At 35.5% G+C, this 25,786-nt stretch overlaps 2 pseudogenes; both read left to right on the top strand.

Annotated features, from left to right (window-relative positions):
- Positions 1-2,205: 2,205 nt before the first annotated feature.
- On the top strand, positions 2,206-25,606 carry LOC143634435 (G-type lectin S-receptor-like serine/threonine-protein kinase RKS1; annotated as a pseudogene).
- On the top strand, positions 6,442-7,046 carry LOC143634433 (putative indole-3-pyruvate monooxygenase YUCCA8 pseudogene; annotated as a pseudogene).
- Positions 25,607-25,786: the final 180 nt, after the last annotated feature.

The following is a 25,786-nucleotide window of genomic DNA, read 5'->3' on the forward strand; positions in this document are numbered from 1 at the left end:
GAAAAAAAAACCAATCGTAGCACTACAACAGTATCGTTTTGTGGTACAACCGAACTTGACAATCTATATCTATAGTATATATAAACGAAATCATAAAAATCCTACGTGTCGCGATGTGGTCGCTCCCCTTTTTTTTGGAGTCACCAGATTTGCTTGATTTTTAAATGGAGGTTTCTCATGCATTTGACCCGAATTCACGGATATGGGTCTTACCAAACCCAGACAGTCCTTAAACGAGTTAAAATATCTCATTAAATTTAATAATAATCTAACCAAATATTTGATATAAAAATCTTATAAAGTATGGATATACTAAAAATTATTATCTTATTTATTTAAAAAAAAGATATATATTATTTATAATTAAAAAACCGGTTTTATAGTAAAAAATTAAATGGGTCTTGGGTCTCATCAAACTCATATAGCTTTTAAACCGGGTTATAACATCTCATTTATTTGTGAAATAATTTATCATCAAACCATAAGTATATTATTACTTTCATACAATAAAAAAATAAAAATTCAAAAAAAATAAATATTAGAAATAAATAATATAAAACAACCCCCGTAATACGGGGATAAAAACTAGTTTATATATATATATATATAGGGGTGGGTTATAAAAAAAAGAAATTGTTTTCTATGAAGAGTAAGAATAAATCTAGACCCTTAGATTAAGGATCTAGTGGTTGAGATTGGTAGTTTTCAAAATAGCATATAGTTTCCTAGAATCAAGGATTTATGCCACATAGTTTCCTAACTCTAAATTTTATGCCCTTCCTACAAAACTATGTATTTTTATTTTAACCCTTTTCGATATATATATATATATATATATATATACATATATAGGATCAGGATCATGAGAGAACCTTTTTGAAATTGAGAACTATGAGAACCATTTTGGACCACAAAAAACTCAAAAATAAAAAAAATCATAAAATAAAATAAAACACAAAAATCAAAAAAGTAAAAAAACCAAAATTCTTATTTTATCATCCCGGTTTCACAAAAAAAACCTCGGTTTAGCTAAATTATATACACATGTATAATATATACATATATGTACATTTACATGTTTTCTTTGTACACATGTGTATAATTTAAGATAAATGATGATGTACATATGTGTATATTACGTAACTAAAGATTAAATAAAATTATACATATATGTATAATACAACGTTTTTTTTTGTTTTTTTTAATGAAACCGGAATGAAATATAAGAATTTTGGTTTTTGTACTTTTTTAAAATTATTATTATTTTTTGTTTTATGATTTTTTTTAATATTTTTTTAAAGGTGTTTTTAATGATCTAAAATGGTTCTCAAAGTTCTCAATTTGCAAAGGGTTATCTTAGGATCCTTACCCTACATATATATATATATATATAGGATTGATTTCTTTTGAGAACCGCTTTGAGTTTTAAGAACTCGAAAGAACTCAACGTAACAATTTTTTTTTATTTTTTTACACATGTGTAATACGTAAGTGTAAGTGATGTACAAAAAATTACGGTATTTTTTTGCACACCGAATCGACTTATCACACATGTGTAACTACCAGTTAAACTTGTGTAATCATCAAAAATACATACTCTCCCCTGCTTCATTTTTTAATTACATTTAATCTCAGCCACATATTTCATGTCATTTAATTAAATGTGTTGTCCAAATTTGAGTTCTTAAAGTTCTTACAACTCAACATGGTTCTCAAAATATCCCTCCCCCTCCCCTATATATATATATATATATATATATATATATATTGGGGATCACCTAAAAAGATGATTTTGTTTAAGTAGGCTAATACAAAATTCTATATGTATTTAATCCGAACAATATGTTTGTCTATATACACACAAGCAAAACCAATTAAGGGAGTTAATAGACTGCTTACTCCATCACCATAGCATTTTGAGACAATCTAAGGCTAGGAATGATTCTTTTTAATATTAGGGGAAATCACTTAGTTGAGGGAGAAATGTGGTCGGTTCTTTTTAGAGTTCTCATAGAAGTTAAAACAATGATGGGACAACCATGAGTGGTTGACCAGTCCAGCGAGAGTTCTATGTATTTATTCAATTTCATAGAAGCAAGTTGGAACGGGCTTGCACGAAGGCAAACTGTAAACCCCTAGCATTCGATAGGGTATTTAGGTATGAGACCAGGTATATATGGATTTGTTATAAAGTTTTCCGCGATCATGAAACAGATGAGGTGTTAGGTGATATCCGACCAGATTACCCGAAACATACATGTGTGTTACAGGAACAATAACTTATTTAGTGATCATTTTAGGCTAGCAATAATTTTTAATTCACTAGTCTAGTTATCTAAACACTTTTTAAGTTTTTATTACATTAAACTAGGGGTGTGCGTTGTGCGGTTCGGTGCAGTTTTTTACTAAAACCGAACCAAAAGTCAAACTTTCGGTTTTATGATTTTTAACAATGGGAGAGCTTACCAAAAAGAACATGACAACACAAACTTTCAACGACAACAATCGAATAACTGCTACTGCCGACGGATCACACGAGAAGAGGTGAAGGATGCACTTAGGAGGATGGGAAGGTCTAAGGCAGTTGGCCCAGACAACATACCCATCGAGGTGTGGAAGTGTCTGGGGGAGGAAGGAGTCATGTGGTTAACTACTCTGTTCAATAGTATTCTCAAATCAGGTAAGATGCCAGACCAGTGGAGAAGCAACGTTGTAGTTCCTATCTATAAGAACAAAGGAGACGCTCAATGTTGTGGTAACTACCGAGGAATCAAACTACTAAGTCATACTATGAAGCTATGGGAAAGAGTGATTGAGGGTAGACTTAGACGAGAAACTCAGGTTACGGTCAACCAATTTGGCTTCATGCCGGGGCGTTCCACCACAGAGGCAATACACCTTATAAGAAGATTAATGGAAAAGTATAGGGAGAAGAAGCGTGATCTACATATGGTGTTTATTGACCTAGAAAAGGCCTACGACAGTGTGCCACGACAGGTGCTCTGGGAGTGCTTGGAGGGTAGAAGAGTGCCCAGGAAATACATAGAGATAATTATGGATATGTATACCAGGAGTGAAACAAGTGTCCGTGCGCCAGTGGGGGATACTGATTTCTTTCCTGTAGAGGTAGGTCTTCACCAGGGGTCAGCGTTGAGCCCGTTTCTTTTTGCAGTAGTCTTGGATGAGTTGTCAAAGTCGATTCAGGGGACTCTCCCGTGGTGCATGATGTTCGCAGACGATATTGTGTTACTTGCTGAGAAAAAACAAGATCTAAACATGAGGCTTGAGGAGTGGCGAACAACCTTAGAGACAAAAGGTTTAAAGATTAGCCGATCTAAGACGGAGTACCTCTACTGTGATTTTGGTGGGATAAACGACAATGAAGACGCACAGATCACAATTGAAGGGCAGGTGGTCCCGCAGGTAACTAAGTTCAAGTATTTAGGATCATTTGTACAGAGCGATGGGGAATTAGACAGTGATGTGACCCACCGAGTTCAGGTAGGATGGTGTAGATGGAAAGCAGCCACATGTATATTGTGCGACAAGAGTTTCCCGACTAAACTAAAGGGAAAATTCTATAGGGTGGCAGTTAGACCTGCAATGCTATATGGAACAGATTGTTGGGCCATCAAGAAGGCACAAGTGCGGAAGATGGAGGTAGCAGAAATGAGAATGCTACGTTGGATGTGTGGGCACACAAGGCTAGACCGAATAAGAAACGTTGTGTTTCGCGAGAGATTAGGGGTGGCGAACATAGCAGACAAGATAAGAGAGTGGAGATTGAGATGGTTTGGACATGTAAAGAGAAGACAGACGACGAATCCTGTTAGATCCGTAGAAAACATTACTATAGAGGGGAGGAGGGGTAGAGGACGACCGAAATTGACTTGGGATGAGAGGATTAGGCATGATTTGATAGACCTAAACCTCTCCGAGGACATGGTTGAGGATAGGAATTCGTGGAGAAGTAGAATTAAAGTTAAGGATTTTTAGAGAGAATTGAATACCTTAGGGCTTAGACTTAACTTATTTAGGTCACATACCATAATGGTATTTCCCTTACATATATTATTATTATTATTATAATTATTATTAGCTTTTATATAGCTGTTAAACTGTGATCTTATTATTAATATTATTATAATTAGTAGTAGTTTTTATATAACTGTTAAACTTTGATTTCCTTTATTTTGCTTCATACACATGTACTTAGAGCCGAGGGTCTCTCTGGAAGCCACCTCTTTATTCCTTTGGATAGAGGTACGGTGTGCCTACATCCCACCCTCCCCAGACCCTACTTATAGCTTTGCTGTCGGTAGGATTTTACTGGGCATGATTGATTGATTCGTTTCGGTTTTTGGTTTTTAGGTTCGGTTCGGTTTTGGATGTGTTTTGCTTATCGAGCCAAAACTTTTTGTGCAAAAAACCCAAGATATTGAAATTGGGTATAATTTTTTTTAAACTAATTATTAACAGAATATTGAATATTTGGACTTCAAATATTACAAGCTAATAAAAGATACATCTAAAATTCAAAATCAAAACCTAGTACTATTGGTTATTAACCAAATCTAGAAACCAAATATATTTGTTATTAACCATATGTTAAAACTAAACAAATAGTCATCGGTAGATTTTGTTTTAATGGTTACGGACTTATGGTTAAGATATTGTGGTTATATCAATTTTTTGTTATTTCGGTTCGGTTTTTTCGGTTCTTAACAAAATACAAAACCAAACCAAAACCAATTTTCTGTTTTTGCTAAAGTTCAAAACCGAACCACCAGTTTCTAATACGGTTTGTTTTTCGGTGCGGCTTTTTTTAGTTTTTTGGGTTTCGATTCGGTTTTGTGAGACCCCTACATTCAACATAAGAACATGTAATGATATATAACATAATATTTGACTTTTCAAAGAAAGTGTATCTTAACACTCCTTCAATCAATTAATTAAGACCTTGACTATCTTTTTAAACTAAGCCTTCAAATTAAGATGATCAGCTTCTATCCAATGTGTTTGCGCGTATTAATACTTTACGATTGTTTATCAAACCTTTTGTATGGCACATAGGCAGACAGTAATAGTTCATTACAGATCATAAGTTGACATTATAACCTATTCTTATATTAATATAAAATATGTAATAGTAGAAGTTGCAAATTTATTATTATACTATAGAACTCATAAGGTACACAAGTAAAACACGGGGGTAGGTATGTAGCATGGTTATTTTCATTATTTATAAGGTTTACTTATAACTTATGCACTTTCTTATTACATCAAATTAAAGAAATGTACCATATATCTACAACTTGCTAAACTAAACATGCATGCAGTGTAGCCTAGTACTCCAGATCATTTTAATACACACAGTTGTACTAACATATATCATTTCTGTATATATAAAGTGGACTACATTTAATGTTAACCCATTTACCTTGTATAGAGAACATACAAGCTAGACCGGGAAGCATGTTAAACGAGTGTCCGCACCCTTATAAAGACAATGCACTTGCTCAAGTATCACTTCGAGGACGATTTAAGTCTGTGAACCTAACTCAAGATAAACTGATAAAGTATTATGACTCTCGTTTGAATATCAAAAGACGTAGAATGCCTGCGCTCAATTTGGATAAGACATTAATTTAGTACTGTACCACAGATTTTATATAAATGGCGTTAACACGCCTTTTAACAGTGAAGCTTGATCGACCATTGTGATTACTAGGCCAAGAGGTTCTCCTTTGAACTTAATTACAACCCGACAACAAAACTCTTACTAGCGATATTCTACCTCACTGTTCGGCCTGGAAACATCAACACACTGACACAAGCAACCCTTTCATGCACGCCGTAGTGTAGTTAATAAACGGTTTATCTGGTTCTGCCTTACTAGCTAGATCCATTCAATTTATGAAATCATCAACACGTACATTGGATAACACGTTTAGTATTAGATGCCCATTTTAGCTATTAAACGTTTTTTTTGACGATTGTTACTTTAGCAATATAATAATGTTATAATGCCTAGCACCAAAATCACCTGACAAGAAACTTCTCTGCAAACCATATACATTCCCATTGGAAGCAACTAAAAAGCAAAAGACGGAAATAAATATGAAAGCAAAATATTTATTTAATATATTAGATTCTAAATATGATTTAATCATTTAAATACAATAATATAATAAAAAGGGACTTAACTTATGATTAAGAGCGCGGCTGCTTGCTTTTGAAAGATGCTAATATCAATCCTAGTTAGCTATATATACATCTCATCTGATGCTCTTTCAATGCATTCCAACAAAACAAAAATCATCTGAGCTAGCTTCACACAAAAACTTACTCTCACTAATCCCATATATTAATTATATACCCTAAACCAAGATATTTGAAAGAATGTTTAGCTTTTCAGGTCAGAGCGATCGCTGATGTGTATGGGTCAACGGCCCAGTCATAGTAGGGGGCCGGACCCTCAGGGCTAGCCGTGTCTGCTTGCCTCAAGGAACAACATGTTCCCTTTGTAGTTATCGAGCGAGCTGATTGCATCGCTTCCCTTTGGCAAAAACGCACCTATGACCGACTTAAACTTCACCTTCCGAAAAAATTCTGCCAACTTCCCAAACTACCCTTTCCCGAGGAGTACCCCGAGTACCCAACAAAGAAACAATTCATCGCGTATCTCGAAAACTATGCACAAAAGTTTGATATCAAGCCGCAATTCAGCGAGTGTGTACAGTCAGCTAAATACGACGAAGCATGCCAGCTCTGGCGGGTCATTACCGTCTCGACAAATGGATTGACCCGGACCGAAACTGAGTATATCTATCAAATGCTTGTGGTGGCAACCGGAGAAAATGCGGAAGGCGTAATCCCAGATATAGATGGACTGCAAGAGTTCTCAGGTGAAGTTATCCATGCTAAAGATTACAAGTCCAGCTGTCCAGTGAGAAATATGCCGGAAAGAAGGTGTTGTTGTCGGATGTGGTAATTCCGGCATGGAACTCTCTCTGGACCTCTCTAACTACAATGCCAAACTGTAACAACTCGGTTTTTCTATATATTGCCCGACCCATTTTTATGTTCGGAGAATTTTATTAATTTAATTATCTCGTTTATCGAGTAATTATTATATTATTTTATGTGTTGATTATATATATTTAATTAACTTTGAAACATGTACAATTTTTACCCTAAACTAAACTATAATCTATGTTTGATTCCACTTCATAACTTTAAGGACCAATCTGTAAATTTATTAAAAAGATTTTTATATTCAGCACCCAAACCCATATAACAAGATCCAACTCGTTTAAACCTTAACCCGTAACCCGCTTTCTTTTCTTGAGGCTTAATTCTCGGCCTATTATTGGAATTTATATATGATTTTGATTATACTTTCCTTAAACGATCTCGCCGACACGTTTAGTTTAGAAAACACAATCTAATTGATACGGTTTTGCTAATACACTAACCGCGTATATCATATTATGAATATACAATTTAGACATAACGAAAATTTAATCAAACTGATCTGGAGATTCAACATATCATCTCGAACATAAACCTATACTTAATCATGCTATCACGGCATGGGTATGACGTTCTGGTTCATCATGTTGCCGTCGGTTCTTTATTCATATACACCATCAATTCGTTATGTACTCAGGTAATTATTAGTTGTAGCACGATCTTTTGGATCTGTATAACATTAACCCTAAGGTTAATTAGCCTAATATCAAGCAGATTGAGCGATTGAACGAATTAGGGTTTTATAGGGTTTAGGGATGAACTGGTTATTGTTATTTAATAAATCTTTCTCGTCTGATAACTAATTGGCAAACAAGCCCGGTTGGTTGGGAATGTGTATGCTAACAGTTTGAGCCAGCCATATGTCGCAGGTTCGAGTCCTTCTGGACTCAGTTTTTATTATTTTATTTTTCATTTATTTTTAATGAATATCGATCTAATAAAATAACATTTACTATTAATTATATTATAATTGTAAACTAGTTTCTCGTCAACTAAGCTCATTACAAGTTTTTGTGTATATATATATATAATGTGCGTGTGTGTATACGTAGGTATTTTCAGTACTTATTAATAATAATAAAACATTACAAGTAAATATGTTATAGATAAACCTTATTAAAATCCGATGCTTTACATGCACGTTTTCTCATCGTTGAGCGTTTTACAAACATTTATATTTATTATACAAGTATTATTTGTTTATAAGCGAAAAGCATAATAAATATGATAAACGTGTAAACTATATGTTTATCCTTAAAGTTCGTTAAAGAATTCAAGATGAATATTTATTAAATATTTTTATGTGTACTATTACATATTATAATTATTTATTAAAAACTAATATATTGACATCTTACTTACTCGATAGTTATAAGTATATTTTATATTAAAATTAGTTATTTAAATTATTAGTTTATAAAGTGATTATATATTTATCATATCAAGTAAACAAGGGTGATTTTATAAATATTAAGAATAAGTATTTTGATAAGCAAATGATAATCAATAATATTAATCTTTGCAATAATAATAACAATAGAAATCCATCGTTCAAGCAATAATTTCCAAATTCCAGACATAACTCAAATCATATCGACACTTTAATTCATTAAACTCGTTGTCTTATTGTTAATTAATTTATATTAATATCATTTAATAGGAATCCTAGACGGTCAATTGCATGCTAGGATAGTTAGTGACAATATTCTTGCTTATTGTGTTGATCCATGTTCATGATGTCATGTTAGCTTATCAAGTTATCTAGGTTTTAGTGTTTCGTAAGATTGTTTGCTTTAGATACTATTAATTAACCCTAATTGATGACTTTGCGGAAATCAATTCAACTGATTGCTTAATAATCTAATAATTGTTCTTTGGGATTTCATTTGATTCAGTCAAAGGTCCTTAGGGTTTTGTTAGATGAATATGTTTAGAAATCAGTTTCCATAATCATGTTATTTGTCCATTGTTTGATGATTGTTGATGCATGAGATTCTTACCTAGGTAGATTTCTTCTCTTATTGGTTTTGATCTTGTGTTTAAAATTGCTTGTTTCTCGTTTACTTGCTTATTTGTTCTCTTAGTTTAATATTAGTTTAAAATCCCCCTTAAAACATTAATAATAAATAGTCGTGTCGTAAGTCGAGTCTAATTAGTTAATTAACGTAATTTATAGAGTCCTGTGGGTTCGATATTCCGGACTTACTTAGCTTTAATACAATTGACCGGTTCACTTGCCGGTGTTTTGTTTAGTTGAGTCTTAGGTCTAGTTTTTTATTACTTGTTTAATTTAGTTAATATTTAATTGACTGTTTTTAGCACATCATGCCTCTGCTGACGCGGTTAAGATCTCTCAAGATATTGGACAGGTATGGAAACAAGAATTAAAGCACAAGAAAAACAAACTTCATATACTCAGAAGATGCATCTCAACCTTCTAATTATATCTAACAAAAATTAGGATACAAGAAAACTTATTAGAAAATTCTTTGTATTCTTTAATTAATTCATAATTACTCTTATTTATTCATTGTATTCTCAGCTCTAATGAGCATGCATGCATGATAACATCTTTAATAATAAAAAAGTTCCTACGATCATATCCATGTTTTTGTTATCGTTAAGAACCGGTTAGTTATAACTTATAAGAGTAGTCCACACTCCATTGATCGATTAGATCTGTGTATGGCGTTTATAACTCTAACCCAAAGCTGTGAAGGAGATTATTTGAATTTCCACCACCACTTTGAAGCAGTGGCTCGGTTCTCTGCGGCCCATTTAATTTTTCGATCATTGTTGTTTACTCCCCACAAGAAGTTCTGCCTTATACCTTTAAGGGTTGTATACAGACAAATAAAATAGTGGGAGACTCCCGATTACTGCCTTTTACAAGTGTCGCCCGACCCGCAAACAGTAAAGAGTTTGCCTTCCAATTTGTTAGTTTAGAGATTCACCAGTTTCCAAAACCGGATCCTCTTCATATTCACCCTTACTGGTAATCCCATATAAGTAAATTGAAATAATCCCACCAGACACCGAGCAATTCCGGTAGCACCTTGAATCTCATGATCAGTCACTCAGACCCAATATATATTGCTCTTTTCCAAGTTAACTTTGAGCCTTGACATAGTGACATCACAAAAAAATACCTTAACATTTGATTCCGACCAATCACTAACAAATACACGTTATATTTGGCCGGCTGTCTGGAAATTTGTAACACATCCTGAATTCTTCAGACGCACCATAACCACATCTAACGCTTGCATAGCCGGAACGAATAAAAATGGTGCAAGAATTCCATTGATTTTATAACTGTGAAAACTAAGAAATTAGCCTTTACTGTCATGTCCCATATATTGAAGAGAAGATCAGTTCGGATTGAGCTGTTAGAGTAAATATGGCTGGTTTTTTTTCCTTGCATTTTCATTGTCAACTGAACCGAAATAGACCAAATCAATGATTGCTACTACTTAACTAACTAACTAACTACTACAGAATTAGTTACTAGTCACAAAAGATAATCAAGCTAATTTAGCCAAGTAAACTGAGTGTAATTTACAAAGTATATTAATTTCTCTCGAAAGGTAAGTTACAAAATAAATTAATTTAACCAACTTGCAAGTTAATGAAGTTATAACTATTGGTTCACCGGTTTATTTAAATCCATACCAAATGTATTACTTTCATATTCAAATCCTTAAATCAAGCGCAGCCTAATTAACTAAACAAACGTCAAAATCAGTGAAAATGAATATGAATTTTAACAGACATAAAAATGTGAAACAGCTCCCAGAAAGAAAAAAAATAGAAAACATGTATGATCTTCAAAGAGGCATTCTAGCATCTATGCTAATATTCTTTCTGGTTTTCCGGTTTTGCTCTTGTATTGATACCATCACACTCGCCCGACCGATTAAAGATGGGGATATGTTGGTCTCTGATGGAGAAACTTTTGCTCTTGGGTTTTTTAGCCCCGCAAACTCCACCAACAGATATGTGGGTATCTGGTATAACAAGATTTTGGAGCAAACTGTTGTTTGGGTTGCGAATAGAGACAACCCTGTTGCCAACATCTCATCCGGTATCATGTTATCCGTTGATGAAACCGGGAACCTCGTCCTGCACGAAAAAAAATCAAATTAAGTTTGTGTTTTGGTCAACCAATGTTTCCAGAGTGGTGAATGCTGACGCTTCTTCGGCTCAGTTGTTGGATTCGGGGAATTTGGTGTTGTTTCAAGGCCAAAACAAAGCATGGCAAAGCTTTGATCACCCTTCAGATACGATTCTACCGGGTATGAAGGTTGGGTTTGATAAAAGAACAGGTTTGAACAGGGTGTTTACATCTTGGAAGTCTAGTGAGAATCCCGGTGTCGGGGAGTATTCGCATAAAATTGATCTTGTTGGGTCCCCTCAGGTGTTCTTGTATCAAGGTATGACGAAAGTTTGGCGGGCTGGTTCATGGATGGGTCGTGGATGGAGTGGTATACCTGAGATGGACGGTAAATATCTCTATAACGTTACTTACATAAACAACAACGATGAGGCGTTGATCATATACCAGTTGTACAACTTGTCCATTATTTCTAGATGTCTCGTTACCGAGTCTGGAACATTGGACAGGCTAACTTGGCAGGAGGCAGAAGGTAAGTGGCTTGGGTTCTGGTCGGCTCCAAAAGACGAGTGTGATGGCTATAATCATTGTGGTCCCTTTGGCCTTTGTGATCCATATAGATCTGTATTAGGCGCTTTTGTGTGTGATTGCTTTCCTGGATACGAGCCACGGTCACCACAGGGCTGGTACGGTGGTACCTAAGGGATGGTTCCAAAGGATGTAAGATAAAGGCCGGAACACAGATGTGTAAGCCAGGAGACGGGTTCGTTGAGTTGGCCCATGTTAAGGTGCCTGACACATCTATGGCACGTGTGAACATGAGTTTGGGATTAAAAGCGTGCCAAAGGTTGTGTTTGGGGGATTGCACGTGCATGGGTTATGCGAGTGGTGATATTAGTAACGAGGCCAACGATATTACGTGGCATGGGGACATGATAGATACGAGGACGTTTCCAAAAGGGGGCCAATCTTTTTATATTCGGGTTGATGCAGCTGAATTAGGTAATTAAGTCGCCATCAATTGTTTTCTCTAATCTTATATTTGATTTTTAATTGTCCGGTCGATGACCAAAATTTAAGTATGACTTCCATTTTATTTACTATATATACATGCTATCATTGTCAAAAATCTAGACATATAAGCATGATATTTATGAAAAAAGACTAGCTAAACTTGCAAGCATGATACTTAGGAAAATCTAGGACCATGTATGTACGATTATTGTTTCTTCATTTTATGTATCTATATATATATATATATATATATATATATATATATATATATATATATATTGTATTTAAAGAAAGATCAGGTGGCCGTGACCCGTTTAACAGCCAAAGTTTCCATCTATCCAAAGGACCATATACGTATGTAACCACCTAATGTGTATTTTTTCAAAAGTGAGATTCAAAACCAAAATCATTGTAAACCATATGGACCATCTGAGTTATTAACTCCTATACGGAAGAATAGTAATCTCATTTTGTTAGTGTTATGAACTTTGTCAAACGAAGTCAACAATTGTTGAGGGACTAGTTATGACATTTCTGAAACCTGAAGGAAAAAAGGTGTACAAAGCATTGAAAGTTTATAACAGCCTGGCTATGTTTGTTATAAAGGGGAATTAGGGCTTGTAACTAATTCAATTCAATTACTTCTTGTTTCTGAATAATATTCATTCATTTCTTTTGTATTGTAATCGGTTCTTCTTGTTAATCAAAAACCCTAAGCTTTTGTTAGTAGTCTCGTTGATCTTCTTAATCATTTCTTATCAATTGTAATTCTGCTTAATTGATAACAAGTGGTATAAGAGCCTTGTTGCTCTTGATTAGTGAAGACGGTGTAATCAATTTCACGATCTTGTTACCGAGATGGTTTCTACGAAGTTTGATCTTGAGAAGTTTGATGGCCGGAATGATTTCTCGTTATGGAGAGTTAAGATGAGGGCACTTTTGGTTCACCAAGGCATTTCTGATGCGTTATTGGGTGAACCAAATATGTCGGAGGGTTATACCGACAAGGAAAAGAAGGATATCCTGGAAAAGGCACATAGTGCTATAATTTTGAGTTTCGGAGATCGAGTTCTCAGGGAGGTGTCAAAGGAGATTACGGCAGCCGGTGTCTGGTCAAAAATTGAATCATTGTATATGACCAAGTCTTTGGCAAACATACTATATTCGAAGAAAAGATTATACACCTTCAATATGAATTCTGGAAAGTCTTTGGAGGATCACACAAATGAGTTTAATAAACTCATATTAGATCTTGAAAATATATAGGTGGAGTTGGAAGATGAACATCAGGCTATTATATTCCTCACTTCTCTACCTTCATCATATGAACACTTTGTGGATACTTTGATGTATGGTAAAGAAACTTTAACAATTGAGGAAGTTCTTGCAGCCCTAAATTCCAAAGAATTAAAGAAAAGATCAGATGGTAAGGAGGAATCTGGTGAAGGGTTATTTGCAAGAGGAAGATCTGATCAAAGGTCTTTCAAATCCAAAGGACAAGCAAGATCTAAGTCCAAAGTGAAGAGGAGATGCTATATCTGTAATTCTGATAAGCATCTCAAAAGATATTGTCCTGAGAGAGGGAAAAAGATGGGGCAAATGAATTCATCAAAGACTCATGGTAATACTTCTATAGTGAATCATCAAAAGGGTTGTTTGCAAGAGGAAGATCTGATCAAAGGTCTTTCAAATCCAAAGGACAAGCAAGATCCAAGTCCAAAGTGAAGAGGAGATGCTATATCTGTAATTCTGATAAGCATCTCAAAAGATATTGTCCTGAGAGAGGGAAAAAGATGGGGCAAATGAATTCATCAAAGACTCATGGTAATACTTCTATAGTGAATCATCAAAAGGGTTTGATGTTGGTAATGTAATGGTGGCTGAAAAGGATGGTTCAGGAAGTACTTGGATTTTGGATTCTGGATGCTCATACCATATGACACCAGAAAAAGGTTTTTTCAGTGATCTAGTGATTAAAGAACAAGGTATGGTTCAGTTTGGTGATGATACACCATGCAAGATTATGGGAATTGGTTCTGTGGTTCTAAGATTAGGCAATAGTACTAAGTATAAACTGGAAGAAGTAAGGTACATTCTTGATTTAAAAAGAAACTTAATATCTCTAGGATCATTAGAGAGTATAGGTTTATCAGTTAATCTTAGAAATGGTAAGGCCAAAATAATCAATGGTTCTTTAGTGTTATTATCTGGTTCAAGAAAGGGTAATAACATATGTGTTCTAGGTGGTGAAGCTGATAAGGGATCTGTGTCTGTAGCTGAGGGTAAAAATGTCAATATGTATGAATTATGGCATAATAGGCTGGGTCATATAAGTAATCAAGGTCTCTCTGAGTTAAAGAAACAACAGGCAATTGATAAGTTGGGTAGTTGTGATCTAGAACAATGTGAGCATTTGTCTATATTAGAGTTCTGTAGTGGCTGGTTTAATAAGTATTGCAGGGATCATGGAATCTCAAGGCATTTGTCTGTTCCATGAACACCACAACAAAATGGTGTGGTTGAGAGAATGAACAGGACACTACTTGACAAAGTAAGATGCATGTTGTCAAAATCAGGGTTGCCTAAGACATTTTGGGCAGAGGTTGTGTCTACTGCAGCATACTTAGTGAATAGATCTCCATCAACTGCTAATGAAGGTTTAAAAACACCTATGGAAATATGGTCTGGTAAGATTTCAGATTATAGTCATTTAAGAGTTTTTGGATCGTTAGCATATGCTCATGTGAAACAAAATAAGTTGGATCCTAGAGCAATCAAATGTGTGTTTGTGGGGTATCCAGAAGGTGTTAAGGCATATAGGTTGTGTAGATTAGATGATGTTAGCCCTAAGTTGATCATTAGTAGGAATGTAGTGTTTAATGAAAATGTGATGTATAGAGATATTCTGAATAAAGAAAAAGTCAAGTCTGATCAAGGGCAAAATGGTCAGACTGAGGTGGAGTTAATTCCTAAGTTGGTAAAAAATGATGATATTGGTGTTGATTCTCATGTTGATGAAGAATGTGAAGCAAATAGTTACCAGTTAGCAAGAGATAGAACAAGAAGACAGGTAGTAAAGCCTCTTGGGAGATGATTCAGTTGAGAATGTCTCAGCTTTTGCTTTAATGATTGCTGAAAGTGAAGATGTTTGTGAATCTATTACTTACAAGGAAGCAATTCATTCAAAGCAAAGAGATAAATGGATTATTGCTATGAGAGAAGATATGGATTCTCTTATAAAGAATGAAACTTGGGTTTTAGTGAATAAACCTAGTGATAAGAAACTTATAGATTGTAAATGGGTCTATAAGGTTAAAGAAGGATTGGCAAGTGAAGCACCTAGGTTTAAGGCTAGGCTAGTTGCAAAGGGGTTCACAGAGAAAGAGGGTGTGGATTATAATGAAATTTTCAGTCCTGTTGCTAAACATACTTCAATAAGGGTATTATTGTCATTAGTGGCATGTGAGGATTTGGAACTTGAGCAACTAGATGTTAAAACAACTTTTTTGCATGGTAATCTTGAAGAGAAGATTTATATGAAACAACCTCTTGGTTTTGAGGTTGAGGAGAAAAAGGATAAGGTGTGTTTATTAAAAAGGTCATTGTATGGGCTTAAACAGTCGCCTAGACAATGGTACCTTAGGTTTGATGAGTACATGACTACTCATGGATTCTCTAGATATAGTTACGACACTTGTGTATACTTTAGAGAATGTGATTATGGTAACATGTTGTATCTGCTGTTATATGTGGATGATATGTTGGTGGCCTACAAAAGTAAAGAAAAAATTGCAGCCACAAAAGCTCTGTTAATGAGAGAGTTTGAGATGAAAGAACTAGGAGAGGCAAAGAAAATACTAGGAATGGAGATAAAAAGAGATAGGGGTAAAATTGTCATAAAGCTATCACAAGAGTCTTATATAAAGAAGGTACTTGAAAAGTTTTCAATGAACTTTAGTAAGGCTGTAATTACTCCTATGGGTGCACACTTTAAACTGTCAAAAGGTGATTCTCCAAGTACAGAAGAAGAAGAAAGGGTAAAAGTGGAAAAACTACCTTATGCTCATGTGGTAGGTAGTCTAATATACCTTATGGTATGCACTAGACCTGATCTTGGTTATTCTGTAAGTTTAGTTAGTAGATTTTTTTCATGTCCTGGTTTGGCACATTGGGAAGCTGTCAAGTGAATTATGAGATACTTGAATGGAAGTCAACAGGTGGGGTTGGTTTTTGGGATTGATCCAAGTCCAAAAGCAATGATAAAGGGGTATGTAGATGTTGACTTTGCTAAAGATTTGGATAAGGGAAGATCTGTGACTGGTTATGCTTTCATGGTGTATAGTAGTTTAGTAAGTTAGAAGTCAAGTTTGCAGCATATAGTTGCTTTGTCAACAACTGAATGAAGCAATCAAAGAAGCAATGTGGTTAAAAGGATTTGTTGCAGAGTTAAGACTTAATTTTGATAAAGCTGTGGTGTGTTGTGACAGTCAAGGGGCTATGCACCTGTCTAAAAACCCTGTGGTTCATGACAGAACCAAACACATAAGTGTTAGGTTACATTTTATTAGAGAATTAATTGGGTCTAAGGAGGTGGAAGTCAACAAGGTGAATTCTAAAGTCAATGCTGCAAATATGTTGACTAAAGTGGTTTCTGGTGCCAAGTTTGATCTATGTTTAGATCTATTGCATGTTAGTAATTAGTGATTCTTATAGCCAAGTCATAAAGGTGGAGATTGTTAGTGTTATAAACTTGGTCAAACGAAGTCAACAATTGTTGAGGGATTAGTTGTGACATTTCTGAAACCTGAAGGATAAAAGGTGTACAAAGCATTGAAAGTTTATAACAGCCTGAGTATGTTTGTTATAAAGAGGAATTAGATGTTGTAACTAATTCAATTCAATTACTTCTTGTTTCTGAATAATATTAATTCATTTCTTTTGTATTGTAATCGGTTCTTCTTGTTAATCAAAAACCCTAAGCTTTTGTCAGTAGTCTCGTTGATCTTCATAATCAGTTCTTATTAATTGTAATTCTGCTTAATTGATAACACATTTGCGTTGTCATAATCGTTTTTGTGATTATATTTCAGCATCCAAGAGGAAAAATACATCACATGAAAACAGAGTTCTTGTCATCGTGACACCAACGATAGCAGCGGGTTTTATCTTGTGTACCTTCATTTGTTGTTATGTAAGAAAGACAAAAGGTATGTCTAGGTTGATTTATTATGAATCGATTCATCTTTTGAGTTAAAATGATTTGAATATATCACAATTGTTCAAAGCGTGAAAATGTTATTTTTGTTGTGAACAAAAATTGAATTGAAACCATTAGATATAATATAATCCATATATGTAACATGAATTAAGCAGTACGTACTAGTTCATTTAAAAATTGAGATCAAACTGTACTATACCAAGAACTACATGAACCAAAGTGACAATTTTTTTCATTTTTTTTTTGGGTTGTATGCTGTTGGTTGGCCGGCCAGTTTTTTAGTTTTGGTTGTGAGTTTATGCTCCGTGAAGATGAACTAAAACTCATATAAATGCATTAATAAACTAGTTTTCAGTTTTCACAACGGCTAACTGTTTCATACAGCCAAACAAAATGAAGGCAATGTTGGCTTGAAGTCCTTGGAAGGATCTTCCATGGAGAAGGATATTGGCAAAAATGTTGATTTAGATGTGTTTGATGTGACCACGCTAGCAGCAGCAACTGATGACTTTTCGCCTTCAAACAAGCTTGGAGAAGGTGGATTTGGCTCTGTTTATAAGGTAGAGTTCGATCTCACTTCTCAATTTCGGTAATGATCACGGCCTTTGCGGTAAAATATAATTGTAGTTAACTAATAAATCAGAATTAATTACTCAGGGTAAGCTACAAAATGGGCTAGAAATTGCTGTCAAAAGATTATCGCAAAGTTCAGGTCAAGGGATGCAGGAATTCAAGAACGAAGTGACATTGATAGCAAAACTTCAACACAAAAACCTAGTTCGACTTTTGGGATATTGTTTCCATAAAGAAGAAAAGATGTTAGTTTATGAATACTTATCAAACAAAGGCTTGGATTCCTTCATCTTTGGTTTGTTCTCTAACTAAGTTTTCAAAATTGAACTGATTAATTTTCAAAAGTTCTACAAAATAATAAAATATGTTAATTGGAATGGTGTGAAACATAGATAAAGAAAAGGCATCTCTTTTAGATTGGAAGAAAAGGCTCCAGATCATTAAGGGAATTGTTCGTGGACTTCTATATCTCCTTCATGATTCTAGGCTCAATATCATCCACAGGGATCTAAAAGCAAGCAATGTTTTGCTAGATACAAATTTAAACCCTAAAATTTCTGATTCCGGAATGGCAAAAATATTTGGAGGGAATGAAGAGGAAGCTAAAACACGTAGAGTTGTTGGAACATAGTAAGTATAGTCCTTTTCTCTGTAACACGACAAGTTTTAATTTATTCATGTATCTAATGAGACATAATGTGATTTCAGTGGATATATGTCTCCAGAGTATGCAATGCAAGGACTCTTTTCAGTCAAATATGATGTTTTTAGCTTCGGAATTCTAGTTCTGGAGATAATTAGTGGCAGGAGAAATAATAGTTACTCTCAGGAGAGCTCGGTTAATTTGATTGGTCACATAAGTAACCACATTTTGACACACACGTGCACACGTGTGTGCGTGTGTAAGCATATTAAAATTTAAACTAATGTTAACCTAAAATGTAAGAAATAATCTAAGTCGTTGATCAAACTGATTTTATGATTAAGATGAGGCCACAACAGTTTTGCAATTTATTAAAAGCTAACTAAGGTTCGAAGCGTAAAAAAGAGATAGTGTCCTTGTGTTTACTTGTTTTTCTATTATCTATTTCCATTAATACCAATTTCATCAATAGCATTTGTTGTTTTTCTCTTATGTTTAGAGGTCTAGTGTTGAATCTTGTCTTTCTTTTATATTGTCTTATTTATACGATATGTTGAGTCGGGGCCTTGTTGGAAGCATTCTCTTTATTCTTTGGGTAGAGGTACGGTTTGCATACATCCTACCCTCCTTAGACCCTGCTTATAACTTTGTGATGAGTGAGATTTGATATCAAGAGGCTTTTTTATTATTGATTTCTTGAAATTTAATTACAATGAGAATACAATCTAAATATATAGAGAATTGCAATTATCTAAACATAGAAAATAATAATTGGAGGCTGTCAATTAAGAAGGAAATGGAAACTGGATATTTGGTCTTCTAATTTCACGGGATATGATGCAACCGTCCACCAATTTCGCTGATCCCGATATATTTTCAATATTTTCCTTTAACACTCTCCCTCAAGTTGAATAGTAGGATTTCCAAAATTCAACTTGCTCAGACATTCGTATAGGGTTCCTTTATTAACAGCCTTTGTTAAGATATCAGCAAGTTGATCTTCGGACCGAACGAACGGAAGTGAAATGATCCCCGCTTCCAACTTTTCTTTGATGAAATGTCGATCTACTTCTATATGCTTTGTTCGATCATGTTGTACTGGATTTTCTGAAATTTGAATGGCTGCTTCATTATCACTCCAAATTTTGCTAGTTTCTTGTGGAGGATATCCTATCTCAGTTAAGAGTCTTTGAATCCAAAGCACTTCAGTTATCCCCCTCGCAATTCCTCGGAATTCAGCTTTTGCACTTGAAAGAGCAACCACCTTCTGTTTCTTGCTTCTCCACGTAACAAGATTTCCACCAACCAAAGTAAAGTAGCATGATGTAGATCTTCGGTCACCTTTATCCACTGCCCAATCTACGTCGGTATATAATTGAGTTTCAAGGTGTCGATTTGGTTTAAACAAAACTCCATGCCCTGCTGTTCCTTTGAGATACCTTATAATTCTTACGACTGCTTCCATGTGAGCCTTTTGGGGTTGATGCATAAATTGACTGACTACTCCCACAGCGTATGCTATATCTGGTCGGGTGTGTGATAAATAAATCAGTTTTCCTACCATTCGTTGGTATCTTTCTTTGTCGGCTAGATCTCCCTCTTTTTCCATGTATAGCTTCTGATTTGCAATCATTGGAGTGTCTGCAGGTTTGCAATCAATCATGCCGGTTTCTGCTAATAGATCAAGGGCATACTTCCTCTGGCACATGAAAATCCCATGTTTTGATCTCAGTACTTCAATCCCAAGGAAATATTTGAGTCTCCCTAGGTCTTTCATCTCAAATTCTTTGAACAAACTTTTCTTTAGTTTGGATATTTCTTCTTTGTCATCCCCTGTAATAATCATGTCATCAACATAAATTATTAAACATGTTGTAAGGTTGCCTCTTTTTTTGAGAAACAATGTATGATCTGAGTTACTCTGCATGAACCTATAATTTTTCATGGCTAGGGTGAATTTTACAAACCATGCTCTAGGGGATTGTTTTAAACCATAGAGTGATTTCTTTAGAAGGCACACTTCCCTTTCCCCAAACTCGTTCGTGAATCCATGTGGAGCTTCCATATAGACTTCTTCTTTTAATTCTCCATGTAAGAAAGCATTCTTTACATCAAATTGGTGTAATGGCCATCCTTTATTTGCTGCAACAGAACAAAGAACTCTGATTGTGTTAATTTTTGCAACCGGGGAAAAAGTTTCAGAGTAATCAATTCCGTATGTTTGTGTATAGCCTTTAGCTACAAGCCTCGCTTTGTATCTTTCAATTGTACCATCGGGCTTGTACTTGATTGTAAAAACCCACCGACACCCAACAGCTTTCTTTCCATGTGGCAAGACACGTTTTTCCCATGTGTTATTTTTTGTGAGAGCTTCCATTTCTTCCTCCATTGCCTTTTTCCATTGAATAGACTTTAAGGCTTGTTTAGTATTAGCAGGGATCTCATCAAAGTACATAGATGCAGCAAACGCCTTGGCTTCCTCGGATAGGTTTCCATTGGCTATATTAGCCATTGGATATCTACTTCCTCTTGACTCCTTTTTCGGGGAATACCTCTTCGGTGGAACTCCCCGATTTGCTCTTGGTGGCAATACATATCTCTCTGATGTCTCTTCTTGTTCTTGCAAATGTTCATTATCTTCTCCTCGAGTATCTTCTTGAGTGTCAAAAAACTCTTGTTCGTGTATATTCTCACCTTGACTTGATGTGTTAGTTTCAATGGGATTGGTTGTAGGAGAAGAATGAGTATTACTTACCTCGGGTATCAGGTTGGGAGCAGTTTGGGCGACACTGATGTTTGGATCTTGAGGTTGTGTGGAGGGGTGAGACTCATCTCGGGTACTGTGGCTCCTTCCTTTTTCATATGTTAACCAACGTAGTGTGTCAAGACATTCCCTCTCCCCCTGACTACTATGTTGGGAGGCATAATAGTACTCTGTTTCAAGAAAGTCACAATTCATAGTTGTGAACATGTGACGGGTTTTTGGGTTGTAATATCGGTATCCTTTTTGATTTATTCCATATCCAACAAAGACACATTTTTCAGCACATGGATCAATTTTGCTTCTGTGTGATTTTGGTATGTGAACAAAGGCGGTGCATCCAAAGACTCGTGGCTTAAGGGTAAGAACAGAAGGAGGGTTGGTGTATTCAGTAAGAACTTGCAATGGAGTTTTTGATTTCAAATTTTGAGTGGGAAGTCGGTTAATGAGATACGCAGCTGTGGCGAGTGCTTCTGGCCAAAAAAACTTTGGAACGTGTGATTCTATTAAAAGGGCCTAAGTTATTTCTAATAAGATACGATTTTTCTGTTCTGCGACACCATTTTGTTCTGGAGTGTGGGGACAAGTGGTTTGATGAATTATCCCTTTGTTTTGAAAAAAGCGTTTCATTTCAGAATTAACAAATTCTCCTCCATTGTCGGATCTAAAAACCTGAATGTTTTTCTGAAATTGGGTTTGAATCATGGTATAGAAAATGATAAATTTATCAAGAACTTCAGATTTATTTTTTAATAAATACACCCATGTCATTCGTGTGCAATCATCCACGAATATAACAAAAAGACGAAAATTCTGACCTCCGATAATTGGAGCAGGACCCCACACATCTGAGTGGATTAATGAAAAAGGCGAATCAACCCTTGTATTATTTGGTTTGAATGTCTTACGATGACTTTTGGCTAACACACAAGTTTCGCAATATGACTTACAATTGGAAGGAAATAATTTAGGAAATAAAACATGTAAATAACCGGTAGATGGATGCCCTAGTCTTCTATGCTATAGCCATGCTTCTCGTTCTGCGGTTCCATGAGAAAGCATTACAGTACCATTTTGAGTCACCTCATCCACATAATACAACCCTTGTCTTTCAGTGCCACGCCCAATTATTGCTCCCGTCCTGATATCCTGTAAGATACAAAAAGTGGGTTGCATAAGAACTGTGCAATTTAACTCTTTTGTTACATGGCTTATTGACAGGAGTTTGTGTGATAGGGCAGGTACATAAAGACAATTTGAAAGCTTAAGTGTCGGTGAAATTTTTATAGTCCCCCCATTTTTTTACAAGCATCTTCTCTCCGTTTGCCGTGTATATATAAGACTTTGTTGGTTTAGTTGGCGTAGCAAAATCTGATAGATCATAAGTCATGGTATCTGTTGCTCCGCAATCAAATATCCATGACACTTCCCGTCTCCTACTGTAATTTTGAGCCATATTTTCCACACTACCACTAATAGACTTATATTTACAATTTTTAAAACTCTCTTTTATAAAGGAAATAAAAGGTGTTGCTTTTAATATTTTAGAATCTATAGGGTCCATTTTGGAAATATTGCACAAATAAGATGGGAGTTTCGAGACATGTGATCTCTCACCCCCTATACCTGTACTCATTTGAAAGGAGTCATCTCCTTCTTCATCATAAGAGGCCGCCGCCACCGCCCCAAATCCGGTGGGATTTTTCCGGTCAGTGCTAGTATCAACGTTCTCTTTTCTCGCGGTAACAGACGCTTTGCCTTTTTTCGGTCCAGATTTCTTGGTACCCTTTTTGTGGCCATCGTCCCACCAATCGGGGAAGCCGACAAGCCAGAAACATTGCTCTTTGGTATGTCTTGATTTACCGCAGTGATCACATGTCAGGTGTGATTTATCTTCTTTGATTGACGGTCCATTCCTTTTTCCTTCAAACCGACGGTGAGCTTTTGTTGCGAGTCCTAATCCTTCTGCTTCAGTTACAACTAAACCCGTTGCTATGCCCTGCGAATCGTTAGTAGTTGCTCCCAGTATGTTCTGGTGAGCAGCTTCTTTACGAACAGCGGCGTAAGCCGCCTCCGCAGACGGAAGAGGATCTAGCCGGAGAATTTCCCTTTTAATGGGTTCGTATTTCCGGTCAAGGGCATTTAAAAACTGAAAAATTTTTTGTTCTGACTTGATTCGTGAGTATGTCTTGATGTCTTCTGGACACTTCATGGGATTCGGATCAATTCGGTCAATCTCTCCCCATACCCCCTGTCATACGATCCAAAAATCTTCAAGAGGGGTATCATTTTGTTTTATGTCGTTAGCCTTGACATGAAGTTTGAAGGTCTGTAATTTTTCTCTTCCTCTGCTGTAGGTGACCACCAAGGCTTCCCACAACATTTTTGCAGTGGGATACTCGGTTAGGTTTCCTGCGAGTGCGGGTTCGATATTTTGAATAAGCCATGAAAACACAATTAAATCTTCTTGTTCCCACTGCTCATAATCTTCACTTGTTTGATTTGGAGGATCTGAGGTAAGGTGGGATAACAGGGCTTTGGATTTTCCGCCTATGGCGACTCGGATCATCCGGGTCCATAATGCGTAGTTTTGGCTGTTGAGTTTGGGGTTAATTTGTAGATTATCAGATAGTTTTGGGTTATGAGGCTGATTTAGGTTGTTTTTTAACAAATTTGCGAGTTGTAATGACAAATCGGAACCCGAGTTGCCGTCTCCGGGCATGGTAGCTCGGATTGGATTTATTGATTTGAGGAGGCTTGAAAATCAAACAGTATATGATGAGCAATCCTGCTCTGATACCATGATATCAAGAGGCTTTTTTATTATTGATTTCTTGAAATTGAATTACAATGAGAATACAATCTGAATATATGAGAATTGCAATTATCTAAACATAGAAAATAATAATTGGAGGCTGTCAATTAAGAAGGAAATGGAAACTGGATATTTGGTCTTCTAATTTCACGGGATATGATGCAACCGTCCACCAATTTCGCTGATCCCGATATATTTTCAATATTTTCTTTTAACAAGATTTTACTGGGTATGGTCATTGTTGTTAAAGAAGAATAAACATTGTATTTTCTTATTATTTCACGTACGTGAGATTAAAGAAACTGTCAAAATTTCCAATATGACAAGCTTTTTTTTTTTTTGAAGTAAATATGTCATTCAATCAAAGTGTATCTACAAAAGCATGTCTTATATTTTACAGCTAGAAAAAACTGTAAATTACTAGACATTGATTCGTTGATATTCGTATCATATCAATATATATCATCAACAAAAACATTCTTTTGTTTTAACTTTTCTCTATTTATTGGGAGGGAAAATATGAACAGATTTGAAATGGTGGTGCGAAAGTGTTCTAATTACTCACTAATAAGTTACTGATTTTCAACCATTGATCAAATAATAATGTAGTGGTGTCTTGGACTTCTCACTAACAAATACTTGTTTCCTAGCACTATATATGCATAATATAACTGTTTGTAGATTATTAATTATCCCACCAAACAAAACTTATCATAATCAGCCTTCCTTTTAGGTTTGGGACTTGTGGAAACAAGCAAAAGCATTGACGGTAACTACCTCATCTTTAGGAGATTCATTCGATACGCGTGAAGTTCTTCTGTGCACCCATGTTGGCATGCTGTGTGTTCAAGAATTGGCTAGTGATCGACCTACGATGAGTGATGTAGCTTTTATGTTGAGCAATCATGAAACAGTTTTTCCTTCCCCAAGCCAACCGGCGTTCATCTTTAGACAAGCGAATTACGGAAGGGACTGTGAAGTTGTCTCGGTCTATGATGAGGACATCACCATCCTTCACCCGCGGTAATTTCCTAATATATCATAGTTAATCTCTTGAACCAAGCACCTCTATAGTCGAGTGGCGCCAAAACACTTGGTTATGTTACACATGCTTGAACATCATGGATAAAGTTATTGTCTGTAGTAGTTTCTACAACAGTTTTATGTATGCAATCACCAATACAAAACAACATAACATAAACCAATGACAAGCAACATAGTTAGTTATGCTTGAATGTCAAACATGTTCATATTTTCATCAGCAACCGCAACAGAGGAGAGGGGCTTTTTAAGTCTTTATCATCATTTGCATTGCACATCTTCTCACATTTAATCGATAGTAATCGTTTGATAATGTTATTGACATATCCACTGAAGATGACAGTGTCAATGAGTCAGTTACCCGTGGTTCTCCAGCGTTGGTTGAACGAGTGACGTCGTCAACTATGTTCCTTTGATCATAAATTTTGCACTTAAGTTTATGATATGTTTGAACCAAATAATATCCAATTTAATTCAGCTTTGATTTTCTAGTCTGATTCCGATACAATCGACAAGCAGACACCTGTTTGTATTTGTTTATGGGTCAGAGAAAACCACTATACTTTGGGCAT

Source organism: Bidens hawaiensis, unplaced genomic scaffold (assembly GCF_021521415.1).
Source record: "Bidens hawaiensis isolate Kalapana, Puna unplaced genomic scaffold, B.hawaiensis_p1.1 tig00007049_1, whole genome shotgun sequence".
Taxonomy (NCBI): Eukaryota; Viridiplantae; Streptophyta; class Magnoliopsida; order Asterales; family Asteraceae; genus Bidens; species Bidens hawaiensis.